The sequence below is a fragment of the Symphalangus syndactylus genome, chromosome 15 (assembly GCF_028878055.3).
Source record: "Symphalangus syndactylus isolate Jambi chromosome 15, NHGRI_mSymSyn1-v2.1_pri, whole genome shotgun sequence".
NCBI classification, from domain to species: Eukaryota; Metazoa; Chordata; class Mammalia; order Primates; family Hylobatidae; genus Symphalangus; species Symphalangus syndactylus.
This window is the reverse complement of record NC_072437.2, coordinates 96470899-96496169: the sequence shown is the minus strand read 5'-3', so window position 1 is coordinate 96496169 and position 25271 is coordinate 96470899. Positions and strand designations below refer to the sequence as shown.

General features: G+C 44.5%; 1 long non-coding RNA gene across 1 annotated transcript; it reads right to left on the bottom strand.

Moving 5' to 3' along the window:
• Positions 1-7285: 7285 nt before the first annotated feature.
• LOC129463624 (uncharacterized) lies at positions 7286-25219 on the bottom strand. The gene is made up of 3 exons (XR_008651244.2): positions 24836-25219; positions 16212-16336; positions 7286-7432 (listed from the first exon to the last, which is right to left on the bottom strand). It is a non-coding gene; the product is annotated as an uncharacterized lncRNA (long non-coding RNA).
• Positions 25220-25271: the final 52 nt, after the last annotated feature.

Below are 25271 nucleotides of genomic sequence, written 5' to 3'. Positions count from 1 at the left end.
CCCTCTTGACACCAAACTTCGTGTCTTTTCCAACACTACTTCTCCAACTCTCTGACACCAACTGGGTGTCCAACAGTTCAATTCAATTCTGACACTTCCAAGCTTCTAATCAAGGCGTGGTCTTTCTGGCAACCAGCCCTCATCCTGAGGCTATCTAGGAGCCCACTGAGACCATTAGAACAAAAGAAGCTCTTGTCACCTCTATCACTTGAAGTTTCAAGGGTTTTAGCAGCTCTGTGCTAGGAACCAGGGACAAAGACCATATATCTTTCTATGGTATCACAAGGGCCATTGTCCTGAGGAAGAGAAGCTAGTGGCAAAGCAGAGAGGTAGGAGTGAACCACATTAGGCAATGTCATGGAAACAATGCAGACGTGTTTCAGAAAGGGACAGAAAGTGAACATTTAGCTTTCTTTTTGACTCTCCAGCATCTGAGCCCCTTTGCTATGTTTGGGGAATTTATCATCTATTAGGTAAAGCCTGATTACTTTCCCAGCCTCCCTTGCAGCTAGGATGCAGGGGTACAACCTGGACTCTGCCCATCAGCACCTGTGCCTCAGCCTCTGCGTAAGAAGCGAGGGATGCTGCAGGATACACGACAGTGAATAGTAGCAGCAGTGACAGGTGCAGGTAGTGTTAGTGCCTCCCATAGCGTAAGCAGCAGCATCCAAGGCTGGCAGCAGATTCCCTGGATCCATCTCTGGCATGATTTTGGGACTTATTCTTGGCTTCCTAGCCTCCTCGACTGATTCCCTCCCCATCCACCATGACCACCCCATTCCCCTACATTATTTGAGCCACCTAATATTCTTATCTTCCTTTTCTCCCTAAATCAGCCACAGTTATTTCTGTTGCTTGCAACCAAGACCCACAAACAGTATGGAAAGTCTGTCAACAATGTCAAGTACTGCAGGTTGTCCAAGAAGGCATTTGGTTGCATGATCTGGATATTTGAGAATTTAGGCAAGTGTCTAGTAATAAGAATAAAATATCACTAGCAGTAGAAAAGAGAGTGAATCCAAAGATAACGCTTATCTGACCCTATGTCTGAGATCGACACTGTGCTAACCAACAATGTGGATTTGGTTACAGACTGCAGGAGGACTCACTAATGGACCAATTGTTAAAAGTATGAGGGCTTCTCATTCTCAGGGCTACATTTTGTATGCTAAGGAGTTTTTTGATTTTTCTTCTTTCTTCCTCCAACAGAGGCAGGCCGACTCTTAGCATTATAACTAAGAAGAAATCCCACAGATTTATCCAGTGGGGCCTTGGAAGATCTGATTATCCAGAAAACCACCATATCCTTCTCTTTCCCCCCACTCTTCTCCATCACTTTATGGAGTAAACCTGAGTCTTGAACTTAGCACCCTAAGCTCTTCACACTCTGGGGTCAACCTTTCTACCATCGGTTCTGCCTCTCTCTTCTCTCACTTGTCCCAAGGTGCATCAGGGCCCACACCATATTTTATAAAAGTCTTTTCTTCTTCCAACTATATAAAGAAACACTGCAATGTTTTCCTTCTTTTTTTTTTTTTTTTTTTTGAGACGGAGTCTTGCTCTGTCTCCTAGGCTGGAGTGCAGTGGCACCATCTCAACTCACTGCAACCTCTGCCTCCCAGGTTCAAACAATTCTCCTGCCTCAGCCTGCCTCCTGAGTAGCTGGGATTACAAGCACACGCCACCATGCCCAGCTAATTTTTCTATTTTTTTAGTAGAGACAGGGTTTCACCACGTTGGCCAGGCTGGTCTCAAACTCCTGACATTGTGATCCGCCCTCCACGGGCTCCCAAAGTGCTCCCAAGGTGTGAGCCACCACGCCCGGCCGCAGTGTTTTCCTTCTAACTAGTATTCCCACCCCTGACAATTGTTCTGCCTGGAGAAATCACAGGGCCCCCTGTAAGATTCAGGTGAAATATCGCTTATTCAGGAAAGTCATCCTGAGGCCTCCACACCTTGGATCAAATGACAGTGTCCCTGTTTCTGTTCACTTTTATCAGAGCTCCCTACACAGGCAGCTATGCACCATATCTGCCTATATCTAGTTATAAATTGTATGTGTGCTGCTACCACACATAGTACCAATCATGTATATTAAAACACACAAATATAGAACAAATTAAAGGATGAGATAGGCCGGGCGCGGTGGCTCACGCTTGTAATCCCAGCACTTTGGGAGGCCGAGGCGGGCGGATCACAAGGTCAGGAGATCGAGACTACAGTGAAACCCCATCTCTACTAAAAATACAAAAAATAAGCCGGGCGTGGTGGCGGGTGCCTGTAGTCCCAGCTACTTGGAGAGGCTGAGGCAGGAGAATGGCGTGAACCCGGGAGGCAGAGCTTGCAGTGAGCCGAGATTGCGCCACTGCACTCCAGCCTGGGCGAGAGAGCGAGATTCTGTCTCAAAAAAAAAAAAAAAAAAAAAAAAAAAAAGGATGAGATAAAAAATGTTAAGGCAAGTTTTTATGTTTTTTTCTTCCCATATCTCAATAGATTGTCTTGTCTCCACCGCCACCGCCAGCCCAGGGTGCACACATTTCGTCCATATTTCTATCACGTTCGTAGCATCAATCACATTCTATTACAATTCTATCGTGATACCCTGTCCAGTTTGTCATTGCATCTGCACAGTACCTGACACAAAGGTCAGGTACTTATAGTGCTGAAATAATTAACTTATATAACATTAGAAGTAGTTTGTTTGTTTGTTTTTGAGGCAGAACCTCCCTCTCTTGCCCAGGCTGGAGTGCAATCTCGGCTCACTGTAACCTCCACTTCCTGGATTCAAGTGATTCTCCAGCATCAGCCTCCCGAGTAGCTGGGATTACAGATGTGCAACACCATGCCCAGCTAATTTTTGTATTTTTAGTAGAAACGGTTTTCACTATGTTGGCCAGGCTGGTCTCAAACTCCTGAGCTCAGATGATCCACCCACCTCGGCCTCCCAAAGTGCTGGGATTACAGACATGAGCCACCTCACCCGGCCCTTAGAAATAGTTTTTTAAAATAGATAGTTTTGAGTTCCCATCATTTTCTTAGTAATGACAGATTGCAGAAGTTGGTGTTTTGACTGACTTACCTGAATAACTGCAGTTTAAAAGTCAAGTGGATTCCTTTCCTTCATTTAAACAGTCCTGACACGTGTGCTCCGTTAGGTTTCCTCTTCAGTCAGTCACAGATTGATGCCTTAGAGCACAAATGAATGACAATCCAATCCATAGTCTAGGGCTATTTTAAAAATCCAGACATGGGTTTGTTTATTAAGTGAAGTATTTGGATATTACCATCTCAGCTAGGACTAGGTCATTAATTTGCAAATGTGAAAGTCTTCCCCCAAACAAGCCAAAAACCCAGTTATTCATGCAGGTCTTGAATCAGAGAAGAGAGAGAGAGAGAGGGAAAAAAAAAGAAACCAATAGGAATATACTTTAAACAGTCACAATTCCCATTTCTGAAAATTCTATTCAGTTTGGGCATCCAAGCCTCAGTGCTTTTTCTTATGAGAATTATCTGACTGTGAAGTACTTGTAGAAAATAGAATCATTTAAAAACACTGTTATATTGTGGTCCTCCACAACTTTCTGCGCAGTTGTTTAAATCGCATTGTTGATAGCAGAGCTACGTAGGCAACAATGTATTAATGTGTTAATAATTAGGCCTGTGAGTCCAATGAGGACAGCCATATTCGCTTGCTCACCATGTGACTGCCTGGTGGGGAGGCGGCTGGGTGGATGTGTCTTGGCTCTACGCTGTGCTCTATAGCTTCATTACTCAGCATCCCTCCAATTAATCCTCAAAGCATAACCTCTTCTTTTTTTTAATTTGAAAAAAGAGTAATTTGAAATAGGTCTCTAAAGCGTCTTAACTGAGCACTTATTCTTTATTTTGTTCCCTGTTTACTTCTCCCTCAAGACAACATTAAATTTCTGCTAGGGGCTACTTGGTAACAATATGGGTGAATACACATGCTGTCTGTTTGGAATGCAGCTTTTGTTTGGGAAACTGATTGATAAGGACATTGGCTGTAGACTGTGTATAGTTAAAAGAGTCCAGGTTTGCACTGGGGTTTGGGGTAATCAGATGACTCATTCAATCTTCCCCTGGGGGTTTATTCCTAAGTGTCACACAACCAAGGAACAGTAGCCAAATACTGCTTGATCAATAACTAGGAAGGCCCCATTGCCAGATCAATAGTTAAGCTGAATAAATATGGCGCAGATCAGGAGGCTTGAGTGAAGTCTCCTGCCCTTTATTCCTTCCCTTCCAAATCTTACATGGCTGGGTCTACACGCAGAGCGAGTCCACCTATCAGGGCAGTGAAATAAACAGGAATGATGCACTGCCTCGGAGCAAGGCCCTGTGGAGGCCGGAAGTCAAACAGGACAATGTCACCTGTTAGTCCTGATCTTTAGGACAAGTAGTGGAGCACAGGCCCAGGAAGGTCTTAAACCTAACCAATCAGGCCAGCAGGCCACACTTCTGTGAGAACGCTCATCACATGGATATTGAGTTCTGCGATTTACTTGGGTTTCCTAAATTGTGCGGGTTTGATGTTGTGTTACATATCAGGTTGTTGTAATAAATGACCCCCATACTCTCAGAGGCTTACATAATAAGGATGTGTTTCTCTCTTACCCTACATCACCATCAAGGGCCAGGTGCAGTTCTGCTCATGTCACCTTGACTCTAGGACCCAGGATGACATAGCAGCCTCTTCCTGAGACTTTAAAAGTTGCTATGGGGAAGTGGGAAAACACAGCAAATTACATATCATTTTTGCTCCATTTCATTGGCCATAGTAAGTTGTATGGCCACATGTGAGTTCAATAGCAAGAGGGTGTTACATGCATTCACAGAAAAGGTCACCACAAGCATGCCACTACATATGGATAAACAGCATTACAATCTAATGGGTGCTGTTGCATTCTTGCCTTCTATGTTGATCCCAAGAACTTCAGAAAGTGAGACACAAAAGAGACCTGGAAATGAAGAAATGCAACCATGGAAGTGTTTTGGGCTAGGTTATGCTTCATTGTTGAATAAATCTTGGAAAAAGAGGCTCATTTTCTGCTGACAGGACATGTTCATCTCAGGCAGTCAGGACCTCGGCTTCTCAGAGACACAGGCCTCCGCCTGCACCATCCGCAACATGGTGAAGCCAAGGCAGGTAGACAGAACATAATTGCACACTGCCTTAAAGACTTTCACCAAGAGGTAACACAGGACGTTTCTATCCACCTTCTAGTGACCAAGGGACATCACATAGCCATGCACAAAGTTAAATGGAAAGTGCTACCACACAGCGTGCCTGAAAGGAGAAGGAAAGTATAAGTGAATTGAAGAAGTTATATATACATATTTTTTGAGACAGGGTCTGGCTCTGTCACCCAGGCTGGAGTGCAGTGGTGTGGAGTGCAGGTGGTGACCGCAGCCTGGACTACCAGGCTCAAGCAAACCTCCTGCTTCAGCACCCCAAATGACTGGGACTACGGGCGTGCGCCACCAAATATTTTATTTATTTATTTATTGTAGAGACGGGGGGGTTTGCCATGTTGCCCAGGCTGGTCTGGAACTCCTGAGCTCAAGTGATCCGCCAGCCTCAGCTTCACAAAGTGCTGGGATTACAGGCATGAGCCACCACACCCGGCCTTGAAGGAGTTACATTAATTGAAGTGGCTAATAGCTCAGGCTGGGCCATTAAATCAAGAATCTAGACTACCAGGCACCTGAGACTGTCTGGCTAGACTGCCTAGAAAAGGGGAAAATGGAAAAAGTACATCATTTGTATGTCTCTTCCACTTTAATGTTTTCTGTGAGAAAAAATCAGAGTCCATAACGTTAAACTATCACATGTGACACAAAGTCACATACAAAGCATTGTATTACTTGGACTGGATTCATACCAGTGCTGTCTATATAAACATAGACAGGAAAACATAGTTGGGCATTGAAATGGTTTATTGATGACCTCTCAGCCTGTTGCAGAGTGGGACCCCGAGTATAACAATGAACGCCTTGTCTTGATCCACCTTAGAGGCCGCTGGAGCCACATCTAAGAGACATTCATAAAGGCCTCGAGGGGCTCAAATGCCCACTTTACTGATTTGGGAGGGTGGAAGCAGCACTGAAAGGATGGGGAGGGCAATTCTGTAAAGGGCCAGGGCCAACTTCTCTATTAGGCATGGCGGGCACAGTGCCTAGGGTTCATAATTCTTTTAGTGGCTCCTGACAATATGTTCTTTTAAAATCAGAAAAAAGGCTGGGCGTGGTGGCTCACGCCTATAATCCCAGCACTTTGGGAGGCCGAGGTGGGTGGATCCCCTGAGGTTGGGAGTTCGAGACCAGCCTGACCAACAGAGAGAAAACCCATCTTAACTAAAAATACAAAATTAGCTGGGCGTGGTGGCGTGTGCCTGTAATCCCAGCTACTTGGGAGGCTGAGGTAGGAGAATTGCTTGAACATGGGAGGCGGAGGTTGCAGTGAGATGAGATCGTGCCACTGCACACCAGCCTGGGCAACAAGAGTGAAACTCTGCCTCAAAAAAAAAAAAAAGAAAAGAAAGAAAAGAAAAAAAAAACAAGTTTCATATTGAAGAAAATTTTTTTTTTCTTAAAGACAGAATCTCGTTCTGTTACCCAAGCTGGAGTGCAATGGCCTGATCTCGGCTCACTGCAACCTCCGCCTCCTGGGTTCAAGCAATTCTGCCTTAGCCTCCCGAGTAGCTGGGACTACAGATGCCCGCCACCACACCTGGCTAATTTTTGTTTTGTTTTGTTTTGTTTTTAATTTTTATTATTGGTATTTTTCAAGACAGAGTCTTGCTCTGATGTCCAGGCTGGAGTGCAGAGGCGCAATCTTGGCTCACTGCAACCTCCGCCTCCCGGGTTCAAGCGATTCTCCTGCCTCAGCCTCCTGAGTAGCTGGGACTACAGGCATGCGCCACTACGGAGGGCTAATTTTTGTATTTTTAGTAGAGACAGGGCTTCACCATGTTGGCCAGGCTGGTGTCAAACTCCTGACCTCAGGTGATCCACCCGCCTCGGCCTCCTAAAGTGCTAGGATTACAGGCATGAGACTGCGCCCAGCCTTTTATATTTTTAGTTGAGACAGGGTTTTGCCATGTTGGCCAGGCTGGTCTGGAACTCCTGACCTCAGGTGATCCACCTACCTCGGCCTCCCAAAGTGCTGGGTTTACAGGCATGAGCCACCGCACCCAGCCGAAAATTTTCAAATCTGTTAGTATAGACATCTATTTACCAGCACAATACTAAACATACATATATGTCTTTTTTTCTCAATGGAGGAAAGGGTTCATGAAAATTATGTTGCCCTAGAATGGGCACCCGGAATTCTCCTCTAATCTTTCCTCTGGAGAGCAACAGAAAGTTGGTGGGACTCTGCTTGATCATCCAATGCATTGGGGTTAACAAGCTGTAAAAGGAAAAACCCTAGACAAGTTAAATTGAACTGAGTTTACATGAGCAAAGAACAGTTCTCAATAGGATAGCCCTCAGAGCCAGACAGGTACTGAGAACTCTGGCCCACAATGTGGTCGGGCAGCATTTATGGACACAAAACGGAAGTGAGGAAGAGAGTCTGCTTAATTGGCTACAGCTGGCCTTTCGCTTTGAGTCCTTTACCACCTGTGATTGGCTGAAGTTCAGCTGCTGTGACTTGCTAAGACGCAGCAATTTGTTACAAGAGTATACTCTTAAATTAGGCTTTCAGGGCCGGGCGCGGTGGCTCACGCTTGTAATCCCAGCACTTTGGGAGGCCGAGGCGGGCGGATCACGAGGTCAGGAGATCGAGACCACGGTGAAACCCCATCTCTACTAAAAATACAAAAAAAAATTAGCCGGGCGTGGTGGCGGGCGCCTGTAGTCCCAGCTACTCGGAGAGGCTGAGGCAGGAGAATGGCGTGAACCCCAGGAGGCGGAGCTTGCAGTGAGCCGAGATTGCGCCACTGCACTCCAGCCTGGGCGACAGAGCGAGACTCCGTCTCAAAAAAAAAAAAAAAAAAAAAAAATTAGGCTTTCAGTTAGATTAAGTACTAAACTAGGTTGCAGTTTGTTACATAAGGCCTTCTCATGGAACAAATTTAGTTGTTGACTTCTCAAATTTAGTTGTTTTACAAAGCCAAGAACAGAATGAGGAGATTGCAGCCTCCAGGGAAAAATAGGGCTTCCTCCCCTCCCCTCTCCTTAGAGGACACTTTGTGAAAGAGTGCTGCTAAGGTAGGTCAAGCTCTACATGATAATGGGGGGTGGGAGGATGAAGAGGTGGCGGTGCCTCCAAAGTGTGGAGTGTGATGAGGATGGATGGCAGACTCTAAGCCAGCTTAGGTCTTCTTTCAGATTCTTTTCTTCCAGTATGCCGTCACAGGTATGCTTGGAGCTGTTCCGGATAGGGTTCTTTCATCTCCCTGCAGGCAGCAGCGGTGAAAGTCAGCAAGGTGTACCCTAGGCCTTAGGAAAAGCTATTTTTTAATGAATTGCTCATCCTTGGAGTGCTTTTGCCCTTCGCCTCGTCATTATCTGTCGTCTGGACCAGTGAAGAGCATCTTTCCTGGTGACCCCGTGTTCACCCGGCCCCCTATAGTGTGAACCTGTACTATAGTACCATATGGTACCGAGCCGAGTTTGGGAATTAAGCACTTGAAATGTGACGAGTCTGGATGGAGATGTAGCTGTAAGTGTAATATGCACACCAGATTCCAAAGATTTTGTGTATTAAAAAATATATAGCCTGAGTGCGGTTGCTCACGCCTGTAATCCCAGCACTTTGGTCAAGGTGGTGGATCACCTGAGGTCGGGGGTTCGAGGCCAGCCTGGCCAAAATGGTGAAACCCCATCTCTACTAAAAATACAAAAAATTAGCCAGGGATGGATGGTGGTGGGCACCTGTAATCCCGGCTACTCGGGAGGCTGAGACAGGACAATTGCTTAAATGCGGGAGGTAGAGATTGCAGTGAGCTTAGATGGCACCACTGCACTGCAGCCTGAGAGACAGAGCAACACTCCTGTTTCTATAGATAGATAGATATATGATGTTCAGTCAAGTATATTAAAATTATTTTCATCCATTTCTTTTTACTTTTTCATGGGGCTACTAGGAACCTTTAAAATGACATATACAACTTGCATTTGTGGCTTACATTATACTTCTGTTGGGTAGCACTGCTCTAGACTTCATGTAGTACCCACAGTGAGCACTGGAGAATCATGAATATCACTGGGTCCAGAATTGGTTCCTTCCGATGGGTTTTTGGTCTCGCTGTCTTCAAGAATGAAGCCGGGGACCCTCGCCGTGAATGTTAGGTTCTTAAAGATGGTGTGCCCCCAATTTGTTCCTTCAGATGTGTCCAGAGTTTCTTCCTTCTGGTGGGTTCGTGGTCTTGCTGACTGCAGGGGTGAAGCCGCAGGCCTTCCCAGTGAGTCTTAAAGGTGGCACCCAGTCCAGAGTTGTTCGTACCTCCCAGTGGGTTTGTGGTCTTGCTGAATTCTGGAGTGAAGCCACAGACATTCATAGTGTTAGTTACAGCTCTTAAAGGTAGCGCGTCCAGAGTTCTTCGTTCCTCCCAGTGGGTTGGTGGGCTCACTGGCTTCAGGAGTGAAGCTGCAGACCTTCGCAGGGAGTGGTACAGCTCAAAAAGGTAGTGCTGACCCAAAGAGTGAGCAGCAGCAAGATTTATCACAAACAGCAAAAGAACAAAGCTCCCACAGCACTGAAGGGAACCCAAGCAGGTTGCCACTGCTGACCCGGGTGGCCAGCTTTTATTCACTTATTTGGCCCGACCCACATCCTGCTGATTGGTCCATTTTACAGAGTGCTGATTGGTCCATTTTACAGTGTGCTGATTGGTCCATTTCACAGAGTGCTGATTGGTCTGATTTTACAGAATGCTGATTGGTGCATTTACAAGCCTTTAGCTAGACGCAGAGTGCTGATTGGTGCATTTAGAATCCTTTAGCTAGACAGAAAAGTTCTCGAAGTCCCCACCCAACCCAGAAGCCCAGCCAGCTTCACCTCTCCACGTCGTTCCTCTGCTCAAAACTTTACAATGGCTTTGCATTTCGCTCAGAGGCAAATAAAAGATTTACTGTGTCTTACAAGGCCTTAGGTGGTTTTAGATGACCCCAACTGCCCTCTCTGACCCCCTCTCCTATCACACTTGCCTTTGCCTCTCCATTCAGGGCATACAGGCCTCTTGCTACTCAAAGAACATGCCAACCAGTCTTCTCCACACCTTCTGCATGTGTTTCCCTTCTGCTTAGAATCCCTTTCCCCAAGTTATCTGCAGGTCACTCCCTCACTCTTTTCAGGCTTCTGCTCATTGGTTACCACCACCTGCTCCCTCACTCTGCTTTAGTTCTTCGTGGTGCTTACCACAAGCTGTTTTTTTTGTTTTGTTTTATCCATCTCCATCTGTCAGAACATTAGTGTCTTAGTCAATTTGTGGTGTTACAGAGGAATACCTGAGGCTGGGAATACCTCTTTTCTTCAGTTTATAAAGAAAAGAGGTTTATTTGGTTTATGGACCTGCAGGCTGTGCAAGAAGCGTGGCACTAGCATCTGTTTGTGGTAAGGCAGGCTTCCAGTCATGGTAGAAGGGGAAGGGGAGTCAGCATCATATGTTGAGAGGAAAGAGCAAGAGAAGGGAGGGGTGCCACATTCTTTTTAACTATCAGTTCTTTCAGGAGATTTCGCTCATTACCTCTGAGATGGCACCGAGCCATTCATGAAGGATTACCCCATGACCCAAACACCTCCCACCAGGCCCTACCTCCAACACTGAGATCAAATTTCAACGTGAGATTTGGAGGGGACAAATACCCAAACTCTATCAATCAGTAAGCTTCATAAAAGCAGAGGTTTTGTCTGCTACTTACTGCCAAATACTCAAGGCTTAGAACAGTGCCTGGAACTTAGTAGACACTCATGAATGCTTGTTGAAGAAATGAATATCAGAGTGTAGTAAATGTGTGTGGATCCAGTGGAGAGAAAGCCCAGGAGGCCGCTCTGGTCTGCAGCTAGCCCTCCGCCACCACACCAGATTTCCACATTGGAGTTTAAGGCAAAAGCTTCCCAGAAGTAGAGATTTTTTTGCCTGACCTTATTTCCTATAGAAACTCAAGGAGGTGGCTGTGGCAAGACAGGACCTGGGGACATTCGGCGCCTTCCAAATACCATCAACCCCAACACAGCTCACAAAAAGCCTGCCCCCACCTTTTCTCTTTGCAGCACAACTAAAACAAAATATAGTCTTTTAAAAGTCTTAGGTAGAATAAAAAGAAAGCTTAGAAATGCAAATAGCATAAAACTAATTACTGCACGGCCTGGCCCATGCCCCTAGAGTAACTAGAGTCAACTCATAGATGGATTACATTTCCAAGAGGGAGGCCTGGGTTCCTCTGGCTTCAGCTTTCATCTGCCTCCAGGTCACATCGGCTCTGGATGTTATTTCATTTTCCACTGCCTAGCGTACTCCCGAACACTGTCCTCAATTCAAGGAGAAACTGAAATGCCAACTTTTCTTATTACAAACCCTTTCCAGAGACCTCTAGTTCACAGTTTAAAGTCAAACACACTCTACATGCAGTTAATCCTCATTTCATCCAGTCAGTCACCTTCTCTGCCCCAACTGGCCTCCAGATTCATCTCTGTGGGCTGCTCACCCTCTACTGGTCTCAGCGCAGCCCTCTGACAATATTTAGCAGCTTGGTCTCAATTACTAGGGAGATTGAGCAACTGAAGGCTGAAGGCCCCACAGGATAGGAGAGCATCTTAGGGCTGGACTCACCACCTAAGGCTGCTTTCAGACCCCTCCAGGGCCACTTTACCAGAGGCAGGTTAGTGATCTGCTCTGTATGAGCTCAGACGTGAGGACTGTCCCACCCAGAATCCTGAAGCCTCACCCCATCCCATCCCCATAATTTTTTTTTTTTTGAGATGGAGTCTCACTCTGTCGCCCAGGCTGGAGTGCAGTGGCACGATCTCAGCTCAGTGCAAGCTCCACCTCCCGGGTTCACGCCATTCTCCTGCCTCAGCCTCCCAAGCAGCTGGGACCACAGGCGCCCACCACCATGCCTGGCTAATTTTTTTTTTTTTGTATTTTTAGTAGAGACGGAGTTTCACTGTGTTAGCCAGGATGGTTTCGATCTCCTGATCTCGTGATCCGCCCACCTTGGCCTCCCAAAGTGCTGGGATTACAGGCGTGAGCCATCACGCCCAGCCAACTTGCTCTCCTAATAGAACAAAAATTGTGCCCCATTCACCAGGGCTTACTTGTCAGAGATTTTGTGGCTTAGGCTCTGCTGAAGAAAGGGAAGAAATTATTTAAAGCACTTTGTTCTGTTTTCTCACATTGCCTGCATCCCCACCCACCACCTCTGTGGCTCCCAGTCTGCTGAGGCCAGTGCCCCTTCCCCTTCATTTTTCCTGCCTGTTTGATCAAGCAAGGGTTTTGGTCATTAATACCTGGCTCTACCATTTACTGGTTGTCCTCAGGGAAGTTATTTAATCCAACTGAGCTTTACTTTCGTTTGCAGAATGAGGATGATAATAGAAGGTACCTATCTAAGAGGGACCTTGGGAGGTGACGTAAGACATTCATGGCACCCAGCACTGTGCCGAGGTGCTCAGTAAGTGAAAATCGCTTCTCGCCAGCTGTCATGGGCGTTATTTTTTCTGCCTGCCTGGCATGTCTGTGAGGCACCATCCCTGCCCATTCTGCAGAAATGCTGGGGGCCTGGTGGTTTGATTCTCCATCATCCTCACCAGTAGCTTGGGCAGATAACTCTGCACAGTGACTTCAGGTACCAGGTCACACTCACTGGCTCTTCTCTTCCCTTCTTCTTCTTCTTCTTTTTTTTTTGAGACATAGTCTCCCTCTGTAGCCCAGGCTGAAGTGCAGTGGCACAATCTTGGCTCACTGCAACCTCCACCACCCGGGTTCAAGTGATTCTTCTGCCTCAGCCTCCTGAGTAGCTTGGATTACAGGCATGCACCACCATGCCCAGCTAATGTTTGTGTTTTTAGCAGAGATGGGGTTTCACCATGTTGGCCAGGCTGGTCTTGAACTCCTGACCTCAAGTGATCTGCCACCTTGGCCTCCCAAAGTGCTGGGATTACAGGCATGAGCCACCATGCCTGGTCTCTTTGTGACTTTCTTACAGTAAGAACTGTTACCCTGGAGCTGCAAGGTCTGCCTTTGCCCCTACATAAGGAAGGCCCATCTGAGAAGGGAAGCAACGCAGAGCAGAGTTTAGCTGAGAGATGGGCAGAGAGAAAGTCCTGAGGATGTCACTTGAGCTCCTGGATATGGCTGAGCCTAAACTAGATGCCCCCTAAAACTTCCAAATTATGTGGATCAGTAAATTCCCATTTTTGTTTTGTTTTGTTGGTTGGCTGATTTTTTTGTTGTTGTTGCCTGCAACTGCAAAAATCCAAACTAATATACTGTTTTTCCCTGCCCTGGTTCGTAACTTTGACAGCTTGTGTAAGATTTTCATGAGTCTCTGGCTCCCCTGGGTGGCAAAGAGAATAAATTCACATTTCTAGGAGTCCCACTCTCTGCATTAGCATGCTCCTTTCTACAGTTTATTTATGTTTCAACTCCTCTAGTCTGAAACGTACTTGTGTGTAATCTTAGCTCACAAATGTTTTGGCAGAAATTTCTTTTTCATGGTTATACTGCTTTTCTAGCTGTGGTGGTTCTGGGTCTGCAGTCAGTCAAATCTCATCCCTGGTCCTGCTTGGGGTGGCCATTGAATTGGGTTTGAGTCAGTGGTACAGTGAGTGGCCCGAGTTGGGGGGCAGTGGGTCACCCTCTTCTAGGAGCAGTCAGCGACACAAAACACCGTCTTGGTATTATTAGAAGGCTGCGCCAACCAGCTACAGGAACAAGCCCAAGTGCCAACATGATTTTAAAAGTCCAAGCCAGAGGAATTAGGCTCATCCAGATTATTCTGTCTGAGGAAGAACTGACTAGTTAGAAAAAAATTACAAGTCGATAGGTGTTTTCATGATGTAATTTGTAAGAACCTATTTAAGAACATGAAGGTGTGGCCATATTGGTTTTATTTTGTCATGATGAATATCCTGGGGAGCCATTGCTACTGCAAAAAGGTCCCCGGAACACTTACCCATCTTTTAGTACTCAGAGACTACCTGGAAACACATCTTTAGTGTGTGCCTCTCTGAGCTGGGCTCACCTATTACATCATTGTTGCTCATTCCTTATTTTGACCCTTGCACTTCAGAATAGCTAACCTAATCCGCATATGTATTTGTTCATCTCCTGTATTTGCATACTCTGGCAGAGAAACGGAGTCCTCTTCCTCCATCCTACTCATTTCAGCTCAGGTGTCACCCACCTTATTCCCTCTTCCCACACCCTTGGCCCAGTTGAGCTATGTGTCCCACTTCTGTGTCCAAAAATTTTCTGTTCACAGAGCTGTCATTGTAACGATTCCATTGGATAATTATGTTTATGGGTGTGTCTTCAACCAGACTGAGAAGCTTGAGGCACAGTTTTTAACTCTTTTTTTCTTAAGGCCATATGTCTCCTGGCTCATGGTATGGCCCATAGCAGGCACGCAAAGTTCGTTGAATTAATATGTTCATTAAAAGTACGGGGTCGATAAAATAGCATCTGTTGAGGAACTACTGTCTAGATACCTTAGAGAACTGTAGTGAGAATTTAACAAGAGCGCATAAATAAATGACAGGGAGATGTACCTAGCACAAAGTCGACATGGTTGTTGAATGAATGATGGAAGATCCACATTTTGAAGATGAAAATGATGAAGTTCAGACAGCTTAAACTTTTTCCCAGAGTTACACAGGTAAAGTGAGAGAGGTGAGATTTGAACACAGCCCTCTCTGGCCCCTATGCCCTTGGCTTCCCCTACAGCTCCTTGTCATCTTCTGCATTATACATCTTTAGGTCTCTTGCCCCAGCAGGCAGGCAAACATTTTTCATTGTTGACAATGATCCTTGAATCAACTGTAACAATTTCACACGATGGCTTTCCATGGGAGGAATTCCACAAATAATTGTTGCATGAATGGATGAATGAATAGACTTGGGAAATTTCCAGTGCTGAACAAAGGTGCATGGACTAGTCCATTTAGTGCATGATACTATATATCCCTTTAGAACATGTACCAACATCACTATAGCAATCCACTGAGCAGAAATATAACGTGTTATCAAATAACACTGGAGACAGGGCCAAAAGAACAATGTCATAGAAATAAAGGTAAAGAAAAGAAAGTTAACCTTTCTAGGACAGTGATAGATTTTAAATCTGTGGTATTCAGAATATTCTTATGAATTTTTCACAATGGAATGGAGGTATTTTGACCTCCCCTCTAAAATCTGATTCTCTGATTTAGAATTATCTGCAAAGATATTCACACAGATATATGTAGTTTTTTTGAAATTTGTGGACTATCAATTATATAAGCAGTCATGCAATATGAACAGCACAATATGAAAGATGAGGATAAGGAAAGAGTTTTGCTGTTCTCTCTCATAATCCTGGGAGAGGGTTATGAAGGGAATGAAGTGACTTGGAAGTGTCTTAGGTACAAGCATTAGTAATCAAAGCAGTAACAACCATAGCTGTCAGCTATTGTGTGCCCTTTTAATGGACGACATCTGGCTTAGGTGATATTACTTTATTAATTGGTCCCCACAATACCACAATGAGGTAGAATTTCTTTTTTTTTTTTCTTTTTTCGAGATGCAGTCTTGCTCTTTGTTGCCCGGGCTGGAGTACAGTGGCACGATCTCGGCTCACTGCAACCTCCACCTCCTGGGTTCAAGCGATTCTCCTGCCTCAGCCTCCCCAGTAGCTGGGATTACAGGTGCCCGCCACCACCCCCAGCTAATTTTTGTATTTTTAGTAGAGACAGGGTTTCGCCATGTTGGCCAGGCTGGTCTTGAACTCCTGACCTCAGGTGATCCACCTGCCTCGGCCTCCCAAAGTGCTGGGATTACAGGCGTGAGCCACCGCACCTGGCCAAGGTAGAATTTCTTACCCACATCTTACTGGTAAGATTTTAGAGGAGTTAGGCAGTTTGCCCAAGAGAGGATGCCAGGATTTATACCCAGCTCTGCCTGACTCCACACACAGCCTAGAGGGTTGTCTTATGACTATTACTATAATACCAAATGCACAGTACAGCTGCCCAGGCCCTTAACCTTGCTGCAGTTCTGAGAGTTGGTTCCCTTTCAGTTTCCTGAAGGCAGGAACGTGGGCTGTTCGTCATGGTATCTCCAGCACAAAGCAAACGGCTGCCACATTGTAGGAGTTCATCCAGATCACTCTGTATGAGGAAAGTGCGAAGGTGACTTGCTAGAATAAAACATTTCAAGTCAAAGGCTAATAGGTATTTTCATTATGTAATCTATCAGGACATTTAAAACCATAAAGGTTTGGCCATGTTGGTTTTATTTTATCCTAATTAATATCATGGAGACCTACTGCTATTCCAAAAAGCTACTAAGGTCTTTGGATTCCTCCTTTTGTTACTGGTGGAGAGTGTCTAGGTTTTTAACATCTTGAACAAAGAATTGGACAAAATGCACAAACAAAACAAGGAAAGAATGAAGCACCAAAACAGAGATCTATTGAAAATAAAAGTACACTCCACATGGTGGGAATGGGTCTTAGCATAGGGGCTCAAAGCCCTAGTTCCAGAATTTTCTGGAGCTTAAATACACTCTAGAGATTTCCCATTGGCCACTTGGTTTACACCCCATGCAAATGAAGAAGTCGTCCCCAATCAAGAGGCTGAAGCAAAGTTACAAAGTTGCATTCCTATGCAAACATCTGATTGGTTGTGGAAAGCAACCAATCAGGGGTACTTTCAATTTTTTGTCTGCCATTCAGGAAAAGGAGGGAGGGGCTTGCAAAGTTGGAGTTTTCCTTTTGATTTAGTTCTAGGAAATCAGCCTAAATCGGCCTTAGGTTCCCTGCCTCCAGACTCTATTCTCCTGCCTCACTTTAGGAACAGCCCAAGGTTCCTCAATGTTATAGTCCCCACTCACCATCCCTGCCAAGCACCCTCACGTCTCCTCACACACAACAACAGACAATGGTACTCTGCCCCCAGGGAAGAGTTCTGGGTCTATTCAAAGACAAATGTGATCTTCAAGGACATGCCATAGGTCACAGTAGTAAGGGTCGAGCTTCCAGTACTCCAGACAAGAAGAAAAACCTTTTTTATTCATCTCTGCCACCAAAGGCGATAGTTTAGAGTGGATTTCCTCCTCCTAATGAGTTGTCCCCCCATTGGAAAGCCCAGAAAGGCCAGTGCAGGTCCCTGGTGGGGAAAAGGAGGACTGGTTTGTTGTTTTTTCTAGCAAACAGGGAAGGACACTTCTTTCACTTTCTTGAAGCTGATGATGTAAGAAGGCCTGGCTCCCACTGTTGGTTAGGCCTCTTAGCCATGGCAGGCCAAAAAGAAATCAGATAGAAAGAGAACATGCATGTATGGCTTAAGAACCTTGGCAGAGGGCTGGGCGTGGTGGCTCACGCCTGTAAATCCAGCACTTTGGGAGGCCAAGATGGGCGGATCACAAGGTCAGGAGATCGAGACGATCCTGACTGACATAGTGAAACCCCATCTCTATTGAAAATACAAAAAATTAGCCAGGCGTGGTAGCGCATGCCTGTAGTCCCAGTTACTCGGGAGGCTGAGGCAGGAGAATCGCTTGAACCCGGGAGGTGGAGGTTGCAGTGAGCCGAGATCGTGCCACTGGGCCACAGAACAAGACTCCGTCTCAGAAAAAAAAAAAAAAAAAAAAAAAAAAGAATCTTGGTCAGGGATTTTCATTCTGGGGCATTTAGGAGACACAACCAACAATGAATGATTAATAAATGATGAAGAGAGAAAGGGAGGAAGGCAGGAAGAAACAAAGGAAAAGGAAAGGATCAATTTTTGATTCATTCAACAAAGGCCTATAAATGAAAAGAGAAAGGACAGTCTTCAGGAGCTCACAGCCCCTGGGGGAATCAATATATAAGCCCTAAAGTTTGAACAACTCAGACAGAAATCAGAGGCAGCTGAGCAGAGCAGGGAGCGCGGAGCAGTACTCCCCTTTCTTCTCAAGAGGAATGGAGTTGGGGGGTGGAGGGGGCAGTGGGGAGCTGTTGGGAGGGAACCACAAAGATTCTTATGCACCCAGCCAGTCTGACCATGGTAATATAAGGGAGAGTCCTACAGAGCCATATGCTCCTTGGATATCTTCCTTTTTGTTTTTTGAGACAGAGTCTTGCTCTGTTGCCAAGCTGGAGTGCAGTGGCACAATCTCGGCTCATTGCAACCTCTGCCTCTTGGGTTCAAGCGATTCTCTTGCCTCAGCCTCCTGAGCAGCTGGGATTACAGGTGTGCGCCACCAAGCCCGGCTAATTTTTGTATTTTTAGTGGAGATGGGGTTTCACCGTGTTGGCCAGAATGGTCTTGATCTCTTGACCTCGTGATCTGCTTGCGTCGGCCTCCCAAAGTGCTGGGATTACAGGCATGAGCCACCGTGCCTAGCCTGCCCCTTGGATATCTTCCTATGCAGCCTTTAATATAACCAACTAGGGAATCTGGTTTTATTTAAGTGGAACTTATTTAATATCTCCATTCTAGGAGTGGAAACTTAAATCTATGTGACTTTGTTTTTTCATATGACTGGGAATGATTGGGAGCACCTGTTTGATGAGGTAGCCGTGCTGGCAGTAGGAGGAGCCACAACAGAGTTGGGTGGGGTGCTGGCATTTAACAGCAGCTAACAGCATGAGGGCTGGCTACACACCTGGCTCAGTGCAGGGCACTGGGCACAGAGAGATGCGTAAGCATGGATGGCACAGCAGAACCCAGCAAAAGGAGCTTTGGGAGTCGGGAGGCACCAGCCAGCGGGGTATCTGCCTGGGCGTGGGAGAGACAGAGGCTGGAGACATGGCAGGGACAAGGAGCTCAAGACACTCTCCTGCCTTTTTGTCTTGGGCTGACCCTATTCCCTCTTTTCAGAGACAAAGGGGAAAACATTTATATTGTCAAAATATAAAAAGAGTTGTTTAATGGTGAAAGGCTAAGAGAGCCTTAGTAAGCAGGAAATAAGGTGGACTAACATATTTATGGAGAGTGTGCTTTAATGAAAGTAACAAATTACACACTTCCTCGGGAAAAACAGAATTTTAACTGTTTCGTCAGGCACATGTGAAAAGAAGGAAAGGAAGGAAGAGTTAGTATCCTGTGTCTTTTCTATTCCAAATTATGATGAGGTCAATTCAAAGTCCTTGTACATAAAGGTGAGTCATTTCAGTACAGATCTTTGGGTCTAACTTACATTTCAGAATTTAAAAAGCTGGTTTCAGTGTTGTTCGTCAGCAATATTAGCTTTCTAAGAGTAACTGAATTTTTTTCTAGGAAGTCTCATCTTCTCCAATGTTTTACTCCTTCCTCTCAATATATTTTAACCTCATGTTTGCTGGTGTGGGAAGCAGCTGAAAGGCATGTAGAATAATTTGAGTGCCTCATCGTTCAGAATAGGCAAGAAATTCCCTTTTTGCTGTTTTCCCATTGATGTCAAGGAATTAAATAAAGCAACTGTAATGTGTATGGCTTTGAGTTGTGTCTCTCCTTTCCACATTATTCTCGTCATCCACCACTAGACAAGTGGTTATATACATTCTTGCCAAGATGTAACTTTGCAATCAGATAGTCAGTTCTTCCGAAGTGTCCGAAAGGAGGAATTTCATTTCACTTGGCACAAATGAGGTAAGAATAGTCTGACGTGCTCAATAAAAACAGGTACCCAAAATGTTTTTCATTCTACCACTCCCACCCTCCCTAGTGGATTATTAATTAGTTTAGGGGAACTGAATGCACCCTTGGTTCCAACAGTTTAACGACCTACCCAATGAGGGCATCTGTAATAATATGTCTCAAGAGCTCAGACACATCCTGGTTTCAGAATCTCTTTGACCCACAGAAAATACACCAACAATTTGTAGCTATTTTCCCACCAAAATGAAGGTGCTTTTTTCTCAACACAGCAAACCTAAAGAGTCTGTACTGAAATGACTCATCTTTATGTACAAGGACTTTGAATTGACCTCATCGTAATTTGGAATAGAAAAGACACAGGATACTAACTCTTCCTTCCTTTCCTTCTCTTCACATACGCCCGAAGAAACAAAGGAAAGAAGAGGAATCTATTTATGGTATGTAAATTTAGTTTTCAGGGTGGAAAATCAGATTATGTAGGGCAACAATGATCCTGGTTATCCAAATATTAACTTTCTTCCTCCTTTCTACTACGATAGAATGGCTAAGGTAACTATGAATATAAGAATTAATAATTTTCGGTCACTATGTGGGTATTCTAATTATTATTTCATAAGTAAAGAAGCCAAGGTGGCCGGGCGCTGTGGCTCACACCTGTAATCCCACCACTTTGGGAGGCCGTGGCAGGCAGATCACAAGATCAGGAGTTCGAGACCAGCCTGGCCAAGATGGTGAAACCCCCGTTTCTACTAAAAATACAAAAATTAGCCTGGCGCGGTGGCAGGCGCCTGTAATCCCAGTTATTCAGGAGGCTGAGGCAGGAGAATCGCTTGAACCCAGGAGGAGGAGTTTGCAGTGAACTGAGATTGCACCACTGCACTCCAGCCTGGGTGACAAAACAAGCCTCTGTCTCGGAAAAAAAAAAAAAAAAAAAGAACCCAAGCAAAGGAAAACAGTGAATTATATGTACCTTTCTTAAGGAAATAATAGATAATCACAAAAATACTTTCAACCACAGTTCAATATTACCTTTTTGGAACAGGCAGTGCACATTTGTACAACAGCAGGCATGTCTTGTAGCCAAATGAGAGATGTGTCCCTCCTCTTGTAACCTAATACAGGTTGGAGTTCTCTGACTCATTCAGATCTGGGTTACCGTTCTCCCATCTCTTGGCCTCTGTGGCTCAGAAATCAAACAGTGCTCTATTTTCTTTCGAACACATTCTGAGACTCTGCCCTTTTTGTATTAGGTTTAAATCAAAGCTACTGCTCTTAACCAGGGACAACTTTGTCCATTGGTGACATTCGGCAGTGTCTGGAGACATTTTCGGTTGTTGCAATTGGGCCGGGGTGAGGTGGTGGTGGTGTGGGGGGCGCGGGAGGAAGAGCAGGACACTGCTGCTGGCATCTAGTGGGATGTGGCCAGGGATGCAGTTAATTATTCAGGGCGCTGGACAGCCCACACGACGACTCTCCAGCCCAAAATGTCAACAGTGCCAAGGCTGAGAAACTCTGCATTAGAGAAAAGCATTTCCCACTAAGATTGTTTTTTCATTCAACAAATATTGATTGAGCATCTACAATGCACTATAAAGAAGAAAAACAGTCACTGCCCTCTGGGTCAGACAATCAAAGAAGGGAAGTAACACACACATATACACACCCCAAGATCACTGCAGCTATATGTTGTAGTATAGAGTGTGGTACATGTTGTGAAGGAAATCAGTGGATAATAATAGAGAGTGAACCAGGAGGTGCTTTAGGTAATATGGTCATGAAAGACCTTCCTGAGGAGGTTACTTGCTTTGGGTAGCAAGTAACAGAAACCCCAATTCAAGTTGGCTTAAGTGGTGAGGAAATGTATGGCTGGCATAACTTAAATCTAGAGGTAGGGTGGGTCTCAAGACTGACTTCAGCCCTAGGCTCCAACTTAATTTTCTTAGTTCTATCCACTTCCATGTGTCATTTCCTTTTCAGGATGATAGTAAGGTTGTCGTAATGGTTCTGGGCCTCACCACCTCACACAACAGCACCTGGAGGAAGAAGAAGATGGAAGGAGTGGAAGGAAAGGGGTGGAAAGGGGCAGAGAAATACCCTCATACCCAGGCATTCTAAACCATAGCCCTGAGAATCACCCTGATTGGGCTGCCTAGGTCATCTGCCCATCCCTGAACCAATGACTGTGACCAAGGGGAATAAGATGTGCTGATTGGCCTAAGCCAAACAGTGACCACCCTCCGCGCTCGGGCTGGCACCAGCTTCTCCTTAACTGGACAAAAACTGGGTGTACTTTGGGGAAGGGTAATGTGCTTACCAGGTGGGCATACAGAAACCTTCTCTACAAATGGTGAAGATTTCAATAGAGCCTTGAAGGATGAGGAACTGGCCTAGCCAGGAGCCTGAGGAAGAATTTTCTAGGCGGAGGAATAAAGGAACACCTTGATGTGGGGTAGGGGGCCAGTGTGCCTGAGCACGGTATTCCAATGGGAAAGTGGCTCACGGTGAGTTTAGGGGGCAGACATGAACATTTTCCTACACATTGAGTTTTCGTCTACCACATTTATTACAAAATATGATCCTTTTTAGGCTAAAAGAAACAAGATTTTACATATCTTTTCCATGTCCTACCAGACAAAACATACTTATTTCTAGGTGTACCTTTTTATAAGTCTCTGCTCCCTGCGTGATTTCCCCATGCATTCCTATTTTTAGATGATCATTCTAATATAACTTAAAATAAGGACAAAATAGGTTTTAGCAGAACCAATTAAGGTTTAAAGGATACATTTTCAGGTTAATATATAAGAAGAAAACAAAAATCTTTTGGTAAGCAAATATTGAAAAAGGTTCAAATGGCCAAGATTTCAGATAATTTGAGTATTCATGATGCCTCAGCATTGCAGAGAAGTGACAAAACACATCTTGATTTAGAACAAGTTTTATACTACTTCTGTAACCCTTCAGCTCCTGGCATTATGCTGGTTATAGAGAAGACTGCCATACTGGTTGATACCAGAAATTCAAGGTCATATGCACTTTCATGTATATTACTCTATCTGCATATCCCCTCCTTTGCCCATCTCTTCCTCCTTTCAAGGAAGCCTGGCATAGTTTTTTATATCTACTGCGTATTATCTCTTTGAATGGCATTTTTGTTTGGGCTTTTCTTAATTTTGTATTTTTGTTTTATTGTTCTTTGGAAGCGGTCTGTTTCTGCTTCCAATTTTGAGGTTCTTGTTATTCTCTAAAACAAATACGGCATGAAACCTAATAATTGGATTCATAATTATATAACAAGGATTTGTAGGGATTGTCATTATTTGGTCCAAGTCTCATTTTAAAATTTCTGACATTACGACAGAAAGTGTGATAAATTCTGTGTATGATAAAAATATATAAAGTAAACATATAAAGTAATAAAATATAATAAAGTGATAAAAGTGAATTTTTTTTAATAGTCTTGCTATATTGCCTGGGCAGGACTTTAACTCCTGGGCTGAAGCAACCCACATGCCTCAGCCTCCCGTGTAGCTGGTACTAGAGGCATGAGCCACTGCACCTAGCTAGGAATTATTATTGTTTTTTTATTTTTAGAGACAGGCTCTTGTTCTGTTGCCCAGGCTGCAGTGCAGTGGAGTGATCGTAGTTTACTGCTGCCTCAAACTCCTGGGCTCAAGTGATCCTCCTGCCTCGGCCTCCCAAAGTGCTGGGATTACAGATGTGAGCCAACATGCCCGGCCCAGCTAAGAATTTCAATTAGATAATAAATATGGTAGATTTTACAACCTCTTATCACTTACCTGTTGTGCTGAATAATTAAGGTGAATCGATTAAATAAAAGGGGGCTACAACATGACTACACAACACATCCACAGCAGTACGAGATTAAAGTTTGTACTGACTTTCACTGAATGGTATTACTTCTATTACAATTTATTAAATACCACCATATCATATGTTTTATTTATATCTAATCCTTCCAAAATCCTAGCAAAAATAGGTATTACTTCCATTTTACAGTCGAGGAAACAGAGGGCAAAGAGGAATTTGACAAAGATGACAGACAGTACATAGGTAATATTACTAATGATATATGTTTAGTGCTTTATATACAGTTTCCATCATTACATAAACACTATGAGGTGGAATACAGAAAGGCTTAGTAATTATCGCAAGATCACACAGCTCACAAATAAGAATAGCTAGGATTCAAGCCCATGATGTCTGACTCCAGGAGGCCTGGTGCCATTACAAGCTGTACTTTACATAAAACATCTTAGTAGAGTGCCAAGGATTTGAACCTGACCCAAATATGGCTCCAAAGACTGAGAACTGTTCATGTCTCCTCTTCGTATAGCAGTTAAAATATGGGAAGCAAACCAAATAATCTCAAAGGTTCTTTCTGTTCAAAATTGCTATGTCTCCATGGATTTTATTATAAGGTTTTGATATGTAAGAAAAAGTTGGTGGGCAGGGGGTGGGGACAGAAACCAAGTTTTTGGGATGCATAACAAAAATAACTTATAGTTACAGCTAACTATAAGTCCAAATTTCAGAACACAACAACCCCATGATAACTATTATTGCTCCCATTTTAAAGGTGAGTTAACTGAAGCATGTTAAGTAGGCCACCTAAGTGGCAGGAAAACTAGCAAAAGCACATACAATTTACATGTAACGTAAACCTGGGCCTTTCGCCTTGCCTCTGACTTAACCAACTTGTTTTGATAGACAAGGAGGAATTCCCATACTCTTTATGAGTTAGATTTTTCTAACTTTAGGTTACAAATCCTTATTCAATTACACGCTTATCCAATAACATATCTGAACTGTGCTTATACTTCCACGTGCCTGACATAAGGTAAACTCAGGGACCAGAAGCAAACTTAAAAAGATGCAAAAGGGTATAAAAGACCTGATAGTTATCAACAACACAGTTCCACCTTTTCTTACACTGTCTCTTTACTGAACAAAAGTTAACGGGGACATGGCTTTTGAGGGAAAGAAACAAAAGCTGCTTCAGATCAAACAAGAAGCAAAACTTACACACAGTACCAATTTATGGCTAGGAGTGGCAGGGTAGAACAGCGTCGGCTTAAATCAGACCTATTAAAAATAAGCAGAAAGTGATACCGTGGACAGCCTGCCAAATGACGTCACAACTAAAAATCGATTTCTTAAAAAAAAAAAAACCTGACATTTTACTCCACAAAAGATCATCCTGCTGCCTGATGAATATAAGAACACTTAACACAACCCCTTTGCTTTTATTATAAGCGGTTTAAACTGGTGTTCCTTCTCCTAAGTCGTAACGCACCAGTTGTCGGGGTAATCCAGACAATAATAGAAGTGAATACAAAACAAACGAACAAAATGACGCTTATTGCCAGGGAACCCGCGCAAAAGCGCCAGACAGAACCCAGCCCAGCCTCTCCCGCGAGTCCCAGAAGACAAAGCCGGGTCCCAGCAAGCACTGCGGCCA